The 20,973-nt window shown below is 33.8% G+C and overlaps 1 long non-coding RNA gene across 2 annotated transcripts; it reads right to left on the bottom strand.

Annotated features, from left to right (window-relative positions):
- Positions 1 to 2,107: 2,107 nt before the first annotated feature.
- On the bottom strand, positions 2,108 to 7,100 carry LOC149813159 (uncharacterized). 2 transcript variants are annotated; one of them, XR_016428337.1, is made up of 4 exons: positions 6,869 to 7,100; positions 5,731 to 5,875; positions 2,898 to 2,941; positions 2,108 to 2,781 (listed from the first exon to the last, which is right to left on the bottom strand). It is a non-coding gene; the product is annotated as an uncharacterized LOC149813159 (long non-coding RNA). The 2 variants fall into 2 exon arrangements; XR_016428338.1 differs by lacking the exon at positions 2,898 to 2,941.
- Between the last annotated feature and the right edge of the window lie 13,873 nt (positions 7,101 to 20,973).

The raw sequence follows: 20,973 nt of genomic DNA, 5'->3' as shown, positions 1-20,973 counted from the left end.
TTTTGAAAGCTCACCTAGGTGACCAACTCTCCAGGAAAAGAGTAGGGTGATAACTACCTTCGAAGCTGATCTGCTCATAGGTCGGTCTTCAAAGAGACCTTTCCTTTTAACTCAATTGGAAAACATTGAAAAAGCATGCATAAAAAAGATTTGTGCATTTAAGCTAATACTTACCCTAAAGACCATGACGTGGTGTCAGGCTACAGTCATGAAACGACCTTCGGGGCAGGGATTGAAAACAAAAGTGTGTGTTAAGAGAAAGTCAATACTTACCTCTGGAACTTATGACAATGAGGCAAGCTTCGGTAAGGTGTTCTTGGAGATAGAGGTTGAATAGATAGGGGCATCTCTCCTAGATTGGGTAGTCATGAAACCTATGATTGTCGGATCTCAGTTGAAGGGATAGCAAAAGTAAGGAGTAAATTCCTTGCAGGATAAAAGTCGAGGCTAAAAAGAGACTTACCTAGGGGCAAAATACATATTGGAGTATATTCTCACCCAAACTCTCATCTTTTAGAGTTCAAACCTTAGTGAGAACCATTAGACCTAACAAAAATACTTTGAGACATAATCTCATGTTCCTATAACTGTCGCATGAAACCAAGGCAGAATTAAAGGAGAAAAATCTCGATGAAGCCGAGCATCACTACCTTATACCAACCTAAGAAGATAAAAGTCTAAAGTGTAGGAATCCCACGTGCATGAATCAACTTGTTAGGAAGGTTCTAATTTTTTTAAAAAGAGCAAAAAAATTCTAACCTTATATGATCAATCATTCATAATTGTCATAAGCTACCAACTCTATCACAAATGCATGAGTCTCACTGAATAAAAGTTCATTACATGCATCAAAAAGTCTAGTCATAGATATCTTGAGTCTAAGAAGTACACAAAAAGATTTGCCCTCTCTTCCTCATTGCCAGACCAAAGTATGCTTGACTTTCCTTACTAGGGCAAAAAATATCTCCTTACTGGGGCAACTTCATCCTATTCATGAACCCATAAGAGGTGTAGGACTCTTGGCGCTTGCCCCCACAAATTCTCAAAAAGAAGATCATCAACAAAGGTATCAAAAAATCAAAACAGGCAAAAAAAGCAAGAAAGGGAGCTACATCTCTCTTGTGTTATCCATGCCTTGAGCTAAACATTTTCTCTCTTTACTATAAATAAAGTGTTTTCGGATACTAGCACCGACCTTGCTCGGCAAAACCATAGAATGGTCTTGGCAATCTCGTCATTCAGGATTGGCCCGACCTCACTCGGCAAGACCAAGCATGATCTCGAAAACCCATCTCACCTCTCAACACTGGCACCGACCTCACTCGGCAAGACCACAAAATGGTCTTGGCAATCAAATTGTCCTCAAACTGACCCGACCTCGCTCGGTGAGACCCATAACGATCTCCAGCAGTCCAACTGTTCTTTCGAACGCTAGCACCGACCTCGTTCTACAAGACCAATCATAGTCCTGGCAATCCAATTTTCCTTCGGACACTAGCCCAACCTTGTTCACCAGGATTGAATTCAGTCCCGACAACCTAGTGTTCCAAACCTTGAGTGCCTACTTCTTTGTCATAAACTGAATTACATTGATTAATGACAAAGAAGGGCATCAGTAGACACTTAATTTTTTCAAGATGCCCAAAAATACTAACATATTTGGAAGAATTAAGCTCCAGGTTGGAGTTAATAAAGAAAATAGCATGAGAAAACCTAGATGATATGTTGGATGGCTAAAGCAGTTTAGTCATTCGACCCTAGACGACTATCTTAGTTTAGTCATCCGACCTTGGACGACTATCTCAGTTTAACCATCCAACACCTGCCTTGTTTCCAGACGGCTACTCCAGTTCAATCGTCCAGTCGATCTGACCTTTGGTTTATCCTGACTCCATAGGACGGCCAATCCTGTTTAGCCGTCTATCTTCGGATAGACAAACACGTTTAGTCGTCAAATCATTTCGAATAAATGAGGCACATTTACCTCATCTCCAACTACTTTTGTCTGATTCTGAGAGAATATTCCTCCCAAACAAACTTACTCCCAGGAAGAACTCCTCCCAATTAACCTCATCTCTTAACACTTACAAATACAAATAGGGGTACCCCTATCCAAAGTATACATGAATCAAACAAGTGCTATTCACAAAGCATACCCACAAAAATCCAAAGTATACATGAATCAAACAAGTGCTATTCACAAAGCATACCCAGAAAAAATATTCTTGGATCTCATGGTGCCATCCAACTCACCTGTATCATGTAGGTCCAATAGGTTCAACTAAATCACATATAAACATGATTGAACCTTAAAAAAATCATGTTAGTCCAACTACACAAATTTTCAAGATCATGGAACCTGAATAAGCTTTTGATCAAAGCTCCTGCAAACTCACATGTGGGAATGCTACTGGAGAATAAATTTAGCACAATTATTTACAGTAAGACAGGAAATGAAAAGACAGAAAAAGTTGAAACAGGCAGAGAAGAAGATGATACCAGTAGGCTGAAGTCCATACAACCCTCCAGCATCACCATATATGCTCTGTCTCACCAAATGAAAGTAAGAAATGCACATTAGCAATATAAATCTCCAGTTAACTCATTGAGGGCTTCACTTTTTAGAATACAATAGTCCGACTACCAGTGTCATAATAGACTATTATGACCAAGTGAACTGATCAGATACTAGCACTATAATCAAGGAGGGTCCCATGATTGAAACTTACTTGAAAGGATCTGGCCTTCTGTTCAGTAGGCAAAGATGAATTTGTGAAATCTCTGCAGAATGAAGAATGCTTTAGACTTCATAAACAAATTACACCTAAATAGAACAAGTTTGGAAACATTAACATTACAAACAAGGAAAGATTAAAAGTATAAAGATATCAATTTACCTAGATCTCTCATTATTGTAGTGCATTGATATATGCATCACCAACTGCATGAATACCATAAGTTACATTTCACAAGCACTCCATCGAGCTTATAAAAGTTTATTTTTAGTTGCAGTAACTTAAACCTTATAACAAATTCCATCATGCAACAAGGGCTCCACTCATCTAGCTAGGGAGCAACTCATAATGTCATAAGTCTGGAAGAGGCTCCAGCCAATTCTTTAAAACAGACAGTATTCCACGATCTAAGAAGTTGCAGTTGTCTCCTGTAGATGTCCACGATCTAAGAAGTCTTGTTGCAGTTGTCTCCTGTAGATGTTTACAAAAAGAAATCAACATGGTTCATCACCAGTCAAGAAAGAGAGAATGCACAAGTAAATGTGCATATAAAATCTACTTATCAGTTTAGAGTCTTTTAACTGTGTGTGCATGCTATACGACAACACTGCAATTATGATCCAAAACAAAACTAGGAAGTGATAAAGGTCAACAACAAAACAGAATTGCAAACAACAAAAACAGAGCTGGTTTTAAACAATGTGCTCCATTTTTTCATCTACATTGTAGAGATCTATAATTTATTGTAAGTAAATAATAGCCAAAAAGATTAAATCAGAGCATTAATAAGGCAGCTGCATACTCCATTCCAGAAAAAAAAAAAGACATTTCAATGGAGCTTGTTCTTCTGACAAAAATGAGAAACACATCATAACTGTCTGAAGGTAACAAATCTTTCACTATGTCTGTTGCAACATTTCATCCAACCTCCAACAATTATCCTGCAAAAGACAAGCTATTGATTGTAAATACAAGTGACTGTCAACTAAAAAAAATCGTACTCAGACTTTATTACCACCAAAGCAAGCAAAATATTTTCATCATGGATTATGGCTACATATGTGTGCAGCAAAAGATATCCATTCATGATTCTCGAATAAAACTTACTGGTGCTTTCAATCTTACACATTTCCAAGCTGGTTCTAGCTCATAGAGGATAAAAATGATGAAGGAAAAGCTTATGAGATGGGAAGCAGAATGTTTTGTTTTCTTTCTTTTCACTTTTAACAGTTCATTTCTCACAATTTTATCTTTTTAAAAGAGGGATTGGACCATAGTTAATATGCCATCATGGTATTCACTGGATGCCCCCGGTAATAGTAAAGACAAAAGTTTGAACACCAAGTATTATCCTAAGCCCAGAAAGAGAACTTTTAAGAGCAGAAATAACTTAGGATTAACACTAAGATCCAAAACGAGGCTGCATATGCTGACAACTACTTCAATTATAACTTGGTTCACTACAAGGTACCATTTGAATCCTTTGGATCTGAAATCCAAGGCATCGGATTTGGCATGGAACCCACTCCAAATCCAAACTTTTCAAACATTGAATCTCAGATCCCCAAATTTTCAAGCTCTGATATTCATGTTCAAGTTCAAAACAAGGGAAAAGAAAAAGATAAAACTTCTGACACGTGTTGCTAACTCTCAAAATCAGTTTTTTTGTTGGAATACATAATTAAAGGGGCATCAAGTATTTGTAGGTGTCTCTCCATGATCCATAATCATTTACATTTCATATATGTCTTTACTTCCTATGCTCTTCTTTTCAGCATCACCAAAAAAGAAACTTTTGATTTGTGTTTGTTTATAAATATCCTTCAATGTGTATGTTTCTTGTTTATCCCACAATCGCCAGAGAGGTGGTTCACTATAGCCTGTTAGATATGCTTAGTCTATGGTTCCATAGTTGTTCAACTTGTAAAAGTTAAACACTATTGTAGCCTACTTGTGACCAGAGAGCTATAAGACTCTGCTTGCAACCAATGTTTTAAATTTCTTAAATATAACAGATTAAACAGTGTTAGTCATACTTATCACCCTTCCTACGGACCTCAACTACATTATCTATAAACTCACGACTAATAACAATCCCTACTTCATTCCTATTCCTATTTATTCCTCTATACCAAATCTTATATCCCCAAGGTTCTATCACTTTTGCTTTCTCACCTACCCATTTGGTCTCCTGTAGACATAAAATATCAATCTTTCTCCTACACATAACATCTACTAATTTTATAGTCTTGAACTATCTTCTTTACCCTCACCCATCCAACAGAGAAAACCCTTGCCTATTTGACACCACACCCGGGCGCCGGTGTGACGCATCGCTTCTGGGTGACGACCTAGCAACCCTTGCCCATTTATCACTGCCTCCGGGCCTATAGAGTACAGGGCGTCGCTCAGTAGGGAACGCCCCAACGAAATTCTTATATTGATTCATATTCATAGGGTGTGACTTAAGTTTTTATGTTGACCGTCACTGGCCTACCGCAACCCTCCTCCTTTATCCGGGCTTGGGACCAAAACAACAAAAATAAAGGAAGAAAATTGTTCCTAAGGCAAACTCTAGGCATCCAAAATCCTAGGCATGCATTGCATGATTTAAGCCAAAAATTCACACAGGAAAAATGTGGCCCGGCCGAATCATGGAAGCTGGGAACACTCCTGAACAGCACAAAATGAACTCGTGAATCACCAACTTACACTGCAATAATACAAACCCCAAAGGTTTCCCAGCAGCATGAAGTCCCCACAAAACCGAATGGCTTTCCAGTATAAAAAACTAACGACTGATACATGACCTACAAAGCCATGATTGCAAGAGCAATGTACTCCCAACAGTATCAATAAAGAAACCACAGAAAGGCACATATAAGAGACCAACGGAAAAATCTCCAGGACAGCACAGATCACCCACAATGCATGTAATGTAGTAAAACAGAACCAAATCTGCACCACTTTCACTTGCAAAGGTGGCTGAGCTTACCTATATTGGATCACCAAGGCAACCGCATCAAGACAAAACACCTATCACCAAATTTCATGGTTGTCGTATGCTTTCACACACAAATGGTTTGTGTGTACTGTGAAGATTCATTATGATGCCTTCTTGATAGTTCATTGTCTTGAATCTGATAAAAGATTGGGCAAGAACAAAATCTAAGAACCCATAACAGTGAGAAAGGAAATATAAGGCCTAAATGAAACCTCCTAATATGAGAAACACTCTAGATAACAGAACCACTCTAGATAGGAGAACAATAAGGTGGTACAAAAGCTCCAACAGATGAGACAGATATCAAATTTTAACCCATTAAGCACAAAAAGAAAAGCTGCATCTAAAAAAGTTAAGCCATTAGATGTTAGATTAATACCAAGATAGGTGCATACCAGCTCTTCTTTCTTCGTTTTCTTGTTTTCTTAATGTAAATAAGATTATCAATAATGTATTTTTGATGGCGAGTGATGGTGAAAAGCTACAAGCACAAGGTTTTTGAAAAATGATCAACACACGTGCAGTAAGCAATGAATGTCTCACCAAGAAGATGTTCTTTAGCCATGCCATAGACAAAGCTGAAAGAAATTCAGCCTGAAAAATAGGCACAGAGAATCATTGGAAAAATTGATACTCCCACACTGAAAAAATAAATGAAAGGGATCTGCATATTGTGCAAATTGCAAAACTTTATAAAAGAAAAGTCCATAAGCATATCTGTTAGCTATGCATCAATGAAGCAATTTCAATTTCCTACAAGCTATGGTTTTGATTTATGAGGGAATAAGTGAATTGGGAAAACCATCAAACGACTTGTTAGTATAGTGTCATTTATACTCATTTTTTCTTAACTGAAGTAAAAAGGAAAAAAAACTATAAGACAAAAAGAAATCCTAAAAAACACAATTAGATTAATACTTATAAAACTAAAAGCATAAAATCGAAAAAAAGAGGGAGAAAACTAAACCTATTCACAAAAACAGAAACTAGGGTTCAATCATCAATGCAACAATGAAGAGAATGGTGGTCAGATCTATGAATGAGGGTTAACAGTTAACACAACCCTTTGACATGTGAATATGAATGGCTGAGAATGAGAATGAGAATGAGAGAGAGAGAGAGAGATTACCCAATGATGAGGGAGAAAACACGATGTCCCATCGTTAATGAGGCTAAGTCGAGGAAAGTTGCTCCTGCTTTCTACTCTGATGGAGTCCGGAAGATATTGACGGGTAGCAGGCCGATGGAGTCAGGGAGGAGTGGGAGGCGGATGGAGTGGAGGAGGGAGAGGAATGGGCATGGGTCTTCGTAGGGTAACAAAGGCTCAGAGGCAGTCGAACCGTCAAAGGAGAGGGTGAATGAAAGAGTGCGCAGGTGAATGAAAAAGAGAGATAGGCACTTTGTTTTTTCATAAAAATGGACATACGCAACGGTAAAAATAGTCGCCTGTTTTTTATAGCACGATAACTTATCGTCGGTATAAGGAACATAACCGACGACTTTTATGTTAGTTTCAAAATTTAAAAAAACGTACATAGGCAACAATAATTTATCGGCGGTATAAGAAATATAGCGATGATTTTTATCGTCGGCTATGTTAGTTTTCAAAATAAAAAATAAAAAAACAGAAAATTGACATAGACGACAATAAAAATCGTCGGTTACAGTTTCTCAATGATAAATTATTTTCGGTAATGTTAGTTTCAAAATTTTAAAAAATGGATATAGGCAACGATAAAAATCATCGCGACGATAATTTATAGTCGGTATAAAGAATATAACTGACGATTTTTATCGTCGGCTATATCAGTTTCAAAATAAAAAACAAAAAACAAAAATTGGACATAGCTGACTACAAAAATTGTCGACTATAGTTATTATACCGATGATAATTTATCGTCGACTATCTTAGTTTCAAAATTTTTAAAAAATGAACATAATCGACGATAAAAATTATTGACTATATTCCTTATATCGACGATAAATTATCGTATGCTATGTTAGTTTAAAATCGATGATAAATATCAGCAGCTATATTATTTTAAACCAATGATAATTATCATCAGTTATGGATTAAAATCAATGATAATTATGGTCGTCTAATTATTGGTGATGATTAATTATCGTTGTACTTATAAAAGATATTTGGCAATGATTAATTATCATCGTAATTATAAAATCGATGATAATATCATCAACAATATATCTTTTTGACCATTTTTCATGTTTTCTTATTCATATTACCGACGAGATAAGATCAACAATAAAATATCGTCGGCAATAGATATTTTATGTCATCAAGATTAAATTATTATTGACGATGATAATTTATAGTCACTATTTTTTTGGTCGGTAATAACCAATTTTCTGGTGTGATTTCTTCCTCCATGTCGAGTAATCATTTTCTTTTGATAAAATTGACCTCAAAGAATTATCTTCTCTGGGAGTCACCATGTAAACCAGTGTTGCATACATATGGTCTTATGGGCTGTGTCGATGGGTGTAAGACAACCCCAATTAAGTCTCTCAATGACTCATATCAACTGAATCCAACATATATAGAGGGGTTGAAGTATGATCAAATAATCGTCAGTTGGATCATCTCATCCTTGACAGAATCTGTCCACACCCAAGTGGTGGGATTGAACTCAGCTTTTAAGGTTTGGATGGCTCTTAAGCGGTCATATGGCACACACTGGAGGGCGTGTATTATGCAGTTGAAGTCTCAATTGCAAGACCTCAAAAAAGGAGATAAATCTATGGTTTTGCATGATAATAATGTGTTATTTGAATTTCATGTTAATTATTTTTATAACAACACAAGGAAGCAACTTTTTAAAAGAACAAATCTCTACAATGTTCATTTGGATCTTATTGGAAAACATGAGCTTGTTAGTGAGAAGGTTGCAGTGGGAGAGTGGCATAGGCATTTTGGTCATCCTGCACTTCTTATATATGATGTATAGCAAGTTTTTATTTGCCTTATGAATATTGATAATAGTTTGTGTGAAGGATGTTTACATGGTAAAAGCCATAATTTACCCTGTAAACAAACATCTATTGTTGTGCATAAACCTTTGGACAATATTTATTATGATGTGTTGGGGACCTGCCCCAGTTATTGGTGTTTTCAAAAAAATATGTTGAAAATGTGGTTGGAAAGAAGGTTAAATATCTTTACTCATATTAAGTTTATATATCAATATCTTTCCCAATTAGAGCTATCATACACATAAACAAAATGAAGGTGCCGAAAGGAAATATCGTCAATACTGGGTTGACTTAGTTTGAAATTTCATTTAAGTATTGGACATTTGCTTTCTTAGCTACCACATATCTTATAAACAAAATTCCTTATAAGGTGTTAATGCTAGATCTTCATTACAAGTTTTGTTTAAAATGGATCCTAATGTAGCTTTTTAAAAGTTTTTGCTGTGCTTGTTTTCTTTGTATGAGATCATATAGAAAACACAAGTTAAATCTCAGATAAAAAAAAAAGTGTCTTTATGGGATATAGAGACAGCCTGGGGATCAGAGACCCCGATTGGTGTGCACCCCTTACTAGTAGGAATGCACACTGAACCGAGTTGGTTGGGCTCAACTTGGTTAAAGCTCAGCTCAGGCTCACTAATTTTGTAAATGAGCTGAGCTTGAACAGGCGTCTGAAGCTGGAACGAGCTAACGAGCCGAGCTTGAACGACCTGTCGGGCTCGATTCGTTTGGTAATGGGTATTCTAAACCTGACCCATCCTGTCTTGTCCCACCCTGCTTTCACCCTTCCAAAAGTCGAATAAGGTTAGGGTTTCCCTTCCCCCTTTCCACAATTGTTCACTCTCTCTTCCCTTCCCGCTCCCGGCTGACCCCCTCACTTGAGTCGTCTCTCCCCAACAGCCGACGTGACACCCCCTCGATCCACCACCACACTCCAAATTCCAGAGCCCCCTCCAACGATCGACGCCCCCCTCCGATGTCATCGCCAGTCGCACCCCAAGGGGGGCAAAAAAATCATTAAAATGGGTCAAAAAACAATTACCCAACAAAATCGATCGATCTGTTCTCAAAAATTAAATCGACCTCTCTTTCCTTCTCCTTCTTGTTCTATCTTTTTTAGGCATTTTGGCTGCAAAATTGGTCGTCTTTCTCAGTGGTCATGCTGAATTTAGGGTTTGCATATTTCCTTTCTATTTTACCCTATGTTGTTCAACCCGATTCCTGATTTACTGATAAAGTTTGAAGGATGTTTTTTTTTTTCCTATTTCGAAAGGGGTAGTCGATCGGTCGTTTTCCTTTCTTCCTCAATTTGATATTTTGGGATGATTTGTGGGGGGGACGGGAGAGGATGGGGTGGTTGTGATAGAGTAATTAAGGTGGAAGTTGTTATTGGGGGGAAATGAAAGATGGGGGACATGTAGTAAGGAGTCTCGATCGGACTTTGCATGGACCGGGAGGTGAATCGTTCTGCTCTGGGGGGTTGCTCGTATTATTCTGATCTTCATGATAATCACGATCAGGTTTCATGGATTCTTTCACCTTTTGGTTGTTTTTTCTGATGTATTTCTATCAATGCCGATTTGGTTTAGCTTGCATATTGTCTGTTTTGACGAGTGTCAGTTTTTTTTTCGATTGGTGAATCTGTCTTTCGAGTTCGTTTGCGGTGATACCTTGTAATTGTGTGGCATTAATTAACAATTTTTGGCATTCTTGACTCCAGAGTTATTTGGGCATGTTCATTTTGAAACCATTTCATACTAATAATGACCAGTGTTAAGTTAGAGAGAAAAAAGGGAGACAATATATAGATGTGCCATTTTGATTGGCTACTGAACTGAGCTCGACTCGAGCCTGAACGAGCCGAGCTCGGCCTAAATCGAGCTTAATGAACTGAGTCGAGCTAGGCCTGAATCAAACTTAACAAACTGAATCGAGCTCAGCCCAAGCTTGACATGAGCCGAGGCTAAACACCAGTGGTTCAGGCTCAGTCCGAGCCTGGGCATGATTTTTACGTGGGCAAGCCGAGCTTGAACATGCCAAGCTGGGCTACTTGCTAGGGGTAGCTCCCGGGAGTCGAAACCACCGCACGTCGGACAGCAGAAGCCAGCTCCAACTACCTTAACCAGTTATCTTTTCACAATAACATGAAATGCAGTTTAGCCCATAAGTTTCCCTGAATGACAAACCTGCCCCGTTACAGATGAGATGGTGCTGCAGTTCAGTAATACATGCTACTTATAGAAATAAAGTATTAAAGGGTAATTTGGTCATTAAAAAATCAACAGCCAAAAAGATCATGACCTGTGAGGGAAAAAACAAAAACAAAAACAAAAACAAAATCCCTGAGTTCAGACTTGCTTAAAGAGGATGAATGATCTGAAATTTTTGTTTTTAATGACGAGATTACCCCTAACCAATTAAGCATGGCATGAACAAAGATACAAGGGTATGTTTGTTAATGTTAGAACTTGGGGGGGTAACAAATCTGTCATTTACGAAGGGAAGGGACCTTTTTTTTGTCCTGATGCGATAGAGTTCCACTGATTTTTCGTGTTTTGTCAGCTTCTCAGAAAGTAGGACATTCTATAACCATCTTTGTGTTTGGTTATCCTTACCAAGTAGATGGTCTGTTGTACTCCTTTCTTGAATGTAAAATAACTTTTATATCCCTCCCCATCTCTCTAGGCCACTGCTGGGTTTGAAATTTTGATGGTTAATCTACCATGGGGTGTTAACGGGTCGGATTTACCGGGATCCGAACCGAAAAACTATAGGGTCCGGGTATGGTGATAAACAAGAAGATCAGATTAAGACTCTTGTCCGGACCTGAAGGTCCAATTAATACATGGAACCGGGTATAGTTTATAAAATTTTATATTAGATCCAGGCCCGACCAGAGTTCTGATTAATACCTGCAAATTTTCAATGTAAAAATGATAAAAAAGATATTATTTTATCAGGTATGGCCTAGGTCTGGTTCATGTAGTTCTTATCAGGTCCGGGTATGCTTTCTTTTATGGTGGGTCCAATTAGACCCGGATCTGGACCAGATACCATACCCGAAAATCAGGGTCAGGTGTGGTTCCACATTGGTCTGAACCAAAACCCGAGCCTTTAACACCCCTAGGACCATAGAAGGGTGTAATTTGCTGATAAAATGAATATTCTTAATAATTTTCATAACCTTCTATATTGTATATGATTTAACCCAGCTTTAAACCCTTCATATGAACTTTATTCACGTTCGACTCACTGAAATGATCAAAACACCTTTTTTGCATATTTTTTATGAGTCCTATATCCCTTGTTTTTTTTTATATATAATGAGAAATTCTTGGTAATTATGAATTTTAAAGATCTTGTTATGGAACTCACATTTCAAAACCAAACCGGTGGTAACTCTAAATACTATTGAAAAAACCTAAAATTTTGTTCAACTTTTTGAGATTTTTATGGAACTCACAATTTCCTATGTTTGAGTTGGTTTTATCATGAAGAATAAAGGAAGAGTCTATACCCATAAAAAAAAAAACAAATGCTTTTATTAGGAAGCGATCAAAGGGTCTCCACAAATTGAGATTTGGTCGTATAAGGATCAAATTACAACAGATGGTCAGGGGACTTGGAAAAGCGTTTCACCCAAACAAGTGGAGCATTGGCCCTATGAAAAATCTTAAAGCATTTTAACAAGAGGCGTCATCCAGTACTTGGTAAACCTTGTGTTAGGTCCTTGCAAGTTCGAATCCCTATGGCATGGTTGTATAATTGGTAGGGATCTGCCTAACCCCAGCTTTTTCAGTCAAAATAAAAAATAAAAAATAAAAGTATTTTAGCCCACTGGATGTTCCATGCATCCTGGGGTCTGTCACATTGATGGGCCATTTTCATCTTAAAGATGGTTGGCTCTAACACATGACACGTGGTGGTTCCCACTGCTAACTACTTGGCCCCGAGTATTGGGTCTGTTCTCCTTTAACAATGATCATCAAATTCCCTTTTTGATAAAAGCAAGGAATAAGTGAATGCATAACTTGAAGAAAGAGGATTCATGCATTTATGAATAGAAAGAACTACTGTGGGTCATATGATCAATTCATTTTGGAAATCAGCAAATTGGGCATTAACTCAATCGTGTTTGAAAACATAAAGAAAAAAGAAAAAGAAATAGACACTTCTGTAAATATCATATGTTAATCTCTCTCTCTCTCTCTCTCTCTCTCTCTCTCTCTCTCTCTCTCTATATATATATATATATATATATATATATATATATTTAAAGATCCGTCCAACTAAAACAAGGTACAAACTTGCTAAATCACTTTCAAAATCAATCTCAAAAGTGTTTTTTTAGCAAATTTAGCCATACAAATGCGATCTCTATGGTTAAGAACCTAAAAACCATCTCTTACAGCAAATTTTTGATACGTACATAGAATCCCATAATGAGCTAAAAATCAACATTTGAAATTTTTAGATTATAAAAATCCATTTTGTACAACAAATATATTTGCAATAAGAGTCAGTTCTTAGTGTTTTTTATCGTGAATAGCACATTCATATAATCAGATTTGTCAAAAAATGCCTTTAAATATAATTTTAAAAAGTAATTTGAAATATATATATATATATAAGGAGTGTCCAATCCAAAGCTGGTCCAAAATCTACAACGGCTAATAATTGACGGTATTCCTTCTCTAACGATCGAGTTTTTCATTGATCGAGATTTACATATTGGATTTGTATCAGTCATTTAGTGAGTGACAAATTGACTAACTTTTCAAGCATTGATTCAATCATGTATATATGTGTTCTAAGGTTGTCAAAAAAATGTCATAGTGATTCAATCATGCATATATATGTTCTAAGGCTGTCAAAAAAAATTCATAGTGACTCAATCATGCATGTATGTGTTCTACGGTTGTAAAAAAAAAATCATAGTGATTCAATCTTGCATATATGTGTCCTAAAGTTGTCAAAAAAAAATTATAATGATTCAATCATGCATATATATATATATATATATATATATATATATATATTAATGCTGTCAAAAAAATTTCATAGTGATTCAATTATGCATATATGTGTTCTAAGGCTGACAAAAAATTCATATTGATTCAAACTTGTGTATAAGTGTCATAAGGCTGTCAAACAAATTTCATAGTGATTCAATCTTATATATATGTGTCCTAAGGTTGTCAAAAAAAATTTATAGTGATTCAATCATGCATATATGTATTCTAATGTTGTCAAAGAAAATTCATAGTGATTCAATTAGGCATATATGTGTTCCAAGGCTGTCAAAAAAATTTCATAGTGATTCAATCATTCATATAAGTGTGTTAAGGTTGTCAAAAAAAAATCACAGTGATTCAATCTTGCATGTATGTGTTCTAGGGTTGTCAAAAAAAATTTATAGTGATTCAATCATGCATATATGTTTTCTAATGCTGTCAAAAAAACAATTTGTGATTCAATCATTCATATATACATTCTAAGGCTATCAAAAAAAATTTATAGTGACTCAATTGATTAAATCATGCTTATATAAGTTCTAAGGATGTTAAAAAAAAATTCATAGTGATGTAATCATGCATATATGTGTTCTAAGGCTATAAAAAAAAATTCATAGTGATTCAATCATGCAGATATGTGTTCTAACTTTTTCAAAAAAAAATTATAGTGATTCAATCATGAATATATGTGTTCTAATGCTCTAAATTTTTTTTTTAGTAATTCGATCATGCATATATGTGTTCTAAGGTAGTCAAAAAAATTTTATAGTGATTCAATCATCCATATATGTGTTCTTAGGCTGTCAAAAAATTTTCATAGTGATTCAATCTTGCATATATGTGTTCTAAGGCTGTCAAAAAATTTTCATAGTGATTAAATCATGCTTATAAGTGTTCTAAGGCTGTCAAAAAAATTTCATAGTGATTCAATCATGCAAATATGAATTCGAAGGCAGTAAAAAAAAATTATATTGATTCAATCAAGCATATATGTGTTCTAAGGCTGTAAAAAAGATCTCATAGTGACTCAATCGTGCATATATATGTTCTAAGGCTGGGAAAACAATTTCATCATGATTCAATCATGCATGTATGTATTCTAAGGCTGTAAAAAAAATTGATCATGATTCAATCCTGCATATATGTTTTCTAAGGCTGTCAAAAAAAATTCATTGTGATTCAAACTGCAGATATGTGTTCTAAGGTTATCAAAAGAATTTATATTGATTCAATTATGCGTAAATGTGTTCTGATGCTGTAAAAAAAAATTATTGAGATTTAATCTTGCATATATGTGTTCTAAGGCTTTCAAAAAAAATTCATAGTGATTTAATAATGTGTATATGTGTTCTAAGGCTTTCAAAAAAAATTCATAGTGATTCAATCATGCAGATATGTGTTAAAAATTTTTAAAAAAAATTATAGTGATTCAATCATGCATATATGTGTTCTAATGCTCTCAAAAAGAATTTAGTGATTCAATCATGCATGTATATGTTTTAAGGCTGTCAAAAAAAATTCATAGTGATTCAGTCAAGCATATATGTGTCCTAAGTTTGCAAAAATATTTTATAGTGATTCAATCATGCATATATGTGTTCTAAGGCTATGAAAAAAAATTCATAGTGATTAAATCATGCATATATCTGTTCTAAGGCTGTTAAAAAAAAATCATAGTGATTCAATCCAGCATATATGTTGTCTAAGGCTGTAAAAAAAAATCATAGTGACTAAATCATGCAGATATGTGTTCTAAGGTTGTCAAAAAAAATTCATGGTGATTCAATCATGCACATATGTGTTCTACGACTATTAAAACAATTTCAGAGTGATTTAATCATGCAGATATGTGTTGTAAGGTTGTCAAAAAAAAATTATAGTGATTCAATCATGCATATGTTCTAAGGCTGCAGCAAAAATTTATAGTGATGCAATCATTCATATATGTGTTCAAAGGCGGTAAAAAAAAATTCATAGTTTCAATCATGCGTATATGTATTTTAAGGCTGTCAAAAAACATTTCATAGTGATTAAATCATGCTTATACGTGTTCTAAGGCTATCAAAAAAAATTCATAGTGATTGAATTGTAGGTATGTGTTCTAAGGTTGTCAAAAATTTTTTTATAGTGATTCAATCACGTAAATAAGTGTTCTAATGCTCTAAAATTTTTTTGTAGTGATTCAATCATGCATATATGTGTTTTAAGGCTTTAAAAAAAAAATCATAGTGATTCAATCTAGCATATATGTGTTCTAAGGTTGCAACAAAAAATTCATAGTGATTCAATCATGCATATACGTGGTCTAAGGCTATAAAAAAAAATCATAGGGATTAAATCATGCTTATATATGTTCTAAAGCTATAAAAAAAATCATAGTCATTCAATCTTGCATATATGTGTTCTAAGGCAGTCAAAACAAATTTATAGTTAGCCAATCATTCATATATGTGTTCTAAGGTTGTCAAAAAAAAATTTACAGTGATTCAATCATGCATATATGTGTTCTAATGCTCTAAAATTTTTTTTATAGTGATTCAATCATGCATATATGTGTTCTAAGGCAGTAAAAAAAATCATAGTGATTGAATCATGCATATATGTGTTCTAAGGCTGCAAAAAAAAATTATAGTGATTAAATCATGTATATATGTCTTCTATGGCTGTAAAAAAAAATCACGGGGATTCAATCTTGCAGATATGTGTTCTAAGGTTGTAAAAAAAAATTTATAGTGATTCAATCATGCATATGTGTTCTAATTCTCTAAAAAAAAAATATAGTGATTCAATCATGCAGATATGTGTCATGAGGCTGTCAAAAAAATTTCATAGTGATTGAATCACGCATATATTGTTCTAAGGCTGCAAAAAAAATTTATAGTGATACAATCATGAATATAATTTTTCTAAGGTTGTAAAAAAAATTCCATAGTGATTCAATCATGCTGATATGTGTTCTAAGGCTATCAAAAAAATTTCATAGTGATTCAATCATTAATATATGTTTTTTAAGTCTGTCAAAAAATTTTCATAGTGATTCAATCTTGCATATATGTGTTCTAAGTCTGTCAAAAAAAGTTCATAATGATTCAATCATGCAGATATGTGTTCTAAGGTTGTCCCAAAAAAATTATAGTGATTCAATCATGCATATATGTGTTCTGATGTTGTCAAAATTTTTTTATACAGGTTCAATCATGCATATATGTGTTCTAAGGCTGTCAAAAAAAATCATACTGATTCAATCATTCACATATATGTTCTATGGCTATTAAAAAAATTTTATAGTGATTCAATCATGCAGATATGTGTTTGAAGGTTGTCAAAAAAAAATTTATAGTGATTCAATCATGCTTGCATATGTTCTAAGGCTGCAAAAAAAAGTTATAATGATTCAATCATTCATATATGTGTTCTAAGACTATTAAAAAAATTTCATAGTAATTCAATCATGCATATATGTATTCTAAGGCTTTCAAAAAAAAACCATAGTGATTAAATCATGCTTATATGTGTTCCAAGGCTGTAAAAAAAATTCAATGTGATTCAATCATGCATATATGTGTTCTAAGGCTGTCAAAAAAAATACATAGTGATTGAATCATGCTGGTATGAGTTCTAAGGTTGTAAAAAAAAATTTATATTGATTCAATCATGCTTATATGTATTCTAATGCTCTTAAAACATTTTTGTAGTTATTAAATCATGCATATATGTGTTCTAAGGCTTTAAAAAAAATCATAGTTATTCAATCTTGCATATATGTGTTCTAAGGCTGCAAAAAAATTTCATAGTGATTAAATCATGCTTATATGTGTTCCAAGGCTGTCAAAAAAAATTCATAGTGATTCAATCCTACATATATGTGTTGTAAGACTCTAAAAAAAAAATTATAGTGATTCTATCATGTTTATATGTGTTCTAATGCTCTCAAAAAAAAAATTTACTGATTCAATCATGCATATATATGTTCTAAGGTTGTCAAAAAAAAATTCATAGTGATTCAATTTTGCAGATATGTGTTCTAAGGTTGTTAAAAAAAATGTATAGTGATTCAATCCTGCATATATATGTTCTAATTCTCTCAGAAAAAAAATACTAGTGATTAAATCATGCATATATGTGTTCTAAGGCTGTTAAAAAAAATTCATAGTGACTCAATCATGCATGTATGTGTTCTAAGGCTGTCAAAAAAATTTCATGGCGATTCAATCATGCAGATATATGTTCTAAGGCTGTCAAAAAAGTTTCATAGTGATTCAATCATGCAGATATGTGTTCTAAGTTTGTCAAAAAAAAGTATACAGATTCAGTCATGCATATATGCGTTCTAAGGCTGTCAAAAAAACCTTATAGTGATTCAATCATTAATATTTGTCTTTTACGTCTGACTAAAAAATTTCATAGTGATCCAACCCTGCATATATGTCTTCTAAGGCTGTCAAAAAAAGTTCATAGTGATTCAATCATGTAGATATGTTCTCTAAGGTTGTCAAAAAAAATTATAGTGATTCAATCATGCATATATGTGTTCTGATGTTGTCAATTTTTTTTTATAGAGTTCAATCATGCATACATGTGATCTAAGGTTGTCAAAAAAAATTCATAGTGATTCAATCATGCATATATGTGTTCTAATGCTCTAAAAAAAAAATAGTGATTCAATCATGCATATATGTGTTCTAAGGCTGTCAAAAACAATTAATAGTGATTCAATCATGTATATATGTGTAATAAGGCTGTAAAAAAAAATCATACTGATTAAATCATGCTTATATGTGTTCTATAGTGACTAAATCATGCATATATGTGTTCTAAGGTTGTCAAAAAAAATTTCATGATGATTCATTCATGCACATATGTGTTCTATGGCTGTTAAAAAAATTTCATAGTGATTCAATCATGCAGATATGTGTTGTAAGGTTGTCTAAAAAAATTATAGTGATTCAATCATGCATATGTTCTAAGGCTGCAAAAAAAATTTATAGCGATTCAATCATTCATATTTGTGTTCTAAGGCAGTCAAAAAAAATTTATAGTGACTCAATCATGCATATATGTATTATAAGGCTGTCAAAAAAATTTCACAGTGAATAAAGCATGCTTATATGTGTTCTAAGACAGTAAAAAAAAATTCATAGTGATTCAATCATGCATATACGTGTTCTAAGGCTGAAAAAAAAATTCATAGTGATTGAACTGTAGGTATGTGTTCTAAGGTTGTAAAAAAAAATTACAGTGATTCAATAAAGTATATATGTGTTATAATGCTCTCAAAAAAAATTTGTAGTGATTAAATCATGCATATATGTCTTTTAAGGCTTTAAAAAAAAATTTATAGTGATTCAATCTTGCATATATGTGTTCTAAGGCAGCAAAAAAAATTTCATAGTGATTCAATCATGCATATACGAGCTCTAAGGCTATCAAAAAAAATCATAGTGATTAAATCATGCTTATATGTGTTCTAAGGCTGTCAAAAAAATTTATAGTAAGTCAATCATGCATATATGTGTTCTAAGGTTGTTAAAAAAAAATTTATAGTGATTCAATCATGCATATATGTGTTCTAATGCTCTAAAAAAAATTTATAGTGATTTAATCATGTATATATGTGTTAGAAGGCTGTAAAAAAAAATTATAGTGATTAAATCATGTATATATGTCTTCTAAGGCTGTCAAAAAAAGTTCATGGGGATTCAATCTTGCAGATATGTGTTCTAAGGTTGTCAAAAAAAATTTATAGTGATTCAATCACGCACATATGTGTTTTAATTCTCTAAAAAAAAATCTAGTGATTTAATCATGTATATATGTGTTATGAGGCTGTCAAAAAAATTTCACAGTGACTCAATCATGCATATATGTGTTCTAAGGCTGCAAAAAATTTTAACAGTGAATCAATCATGCATATATATTTTCTAAGGTTGTCAAAACAATTTTACAATGATACAATCATGTCGATATATGTTCTAAGGCTTTAAAAAAAAATTCATAGTGATTCAATCATGCAGATATTGTTCTAAGGTTGTCAAAAAAAAGTTATACAGATTCAATCATGCATATATGTGTTCTAAGGCTGTCAAAAAAAAAGTTTATAATGATTCAATCATGCAGATATGTGTTCTAAGGTTGTCCAAAAAAAATTATAGTGATTCAATCATGCATATATGTGTTCTGATGTTGTCAATTTTTTTTTATAGAGGTTCAATCATGCATATGTGTGTTCTAAGGCTGTCAAAAAAAATCATAGTGATTCAATCATGCACATATCTGTTCTATGACTATTAAAAAAATTTCATAGTGATTCAATCATGTAGATATGTGTTCGAAGGTTGTCAAAATGTTTTTATAGTGATACAATCATGCTTATATTTGTTCTAAAAAAATTATAGTGATTCAATCACTCATATATGTGTTCTAAGGCTGTTAAAAAAAGTTCATATTCTCAAATCCCTCCAGAGGACATCCACAAACTCATAAAAACAAAATTAAAAGACAAAAAACAATCACAGTTCCACACTTTCAAGAGCAGAAGTGACAAACCTTTCACCACCTGACTTTGCAATTATTCCCCTCTTGGGGAGGTTGGACATACAATATTCTACTTCCTTGCTTCCTGGTGAGTGAAGGTTGCAACTTTTCTATGCATTTTCAACAAGTGGTGAAGACATTTTGGAGTGCAGAATTATTAACCACTTGAACATAATCGAGGGAAAGATGATGCTCAAAATTTGGTTAGTAAATTAATGTAAACCTGATTAAGCTGCTCAAACTAGACGTTTATCATAATAATTGAAGGCTAATTTTTTAAAATAAATGTAATGAAAAAACTAGGACATCTTACTTAAAAGGAGGCATTAATAAGGTCTAAAAAGTCTAAAAACACAAAAGCATTACTCCCCATTTTAAAATAAAAATTGACAAATGTTGATCTCAAAATAAGATTACGATATTTAGTAATTCTATAGTTTTATCACGATCATGTTTTTTCAAATATACTATGATCAAGAACACATGAGCCACTTTTAGTTCCTTCCTTTTTTTTCAAAGGAAGATTTAGTGCAACAAAAAAAAAAAGTTTGTGCTTAAATAGCCGGGTCCCATGGAAAAAATGGTTAAGGAAGGACATAAGAACCACTTTCAGAATGATAAGGGGTACTTGTGTCATTTCATACGTCAAAGATACGGAAAAAGATCAGAGCAATCAGGTCTATGCTGTCAGACT

The sequence above is a fragment of the Nuphar pumila genome, chromosome 16 (assembly GCF_984573655.1).
Source record: "Nuphar pumila chromosome 16, dmNupPumi1.hap1.1, whole genome shotgun sequence".
In the NCBI taxonomy this organism is placed as follows: Eukaryota; Viridiplantae; Streptophyta; class Magnoliopsida; order Nymphaeales; family Nymphaeaceae; genus Nuphar; species Nuphar pumila.
Note: the sequence above shows the minus strand (reverse complement) of the source record. Positions and strands in the feature narration are given on the sequence as shown.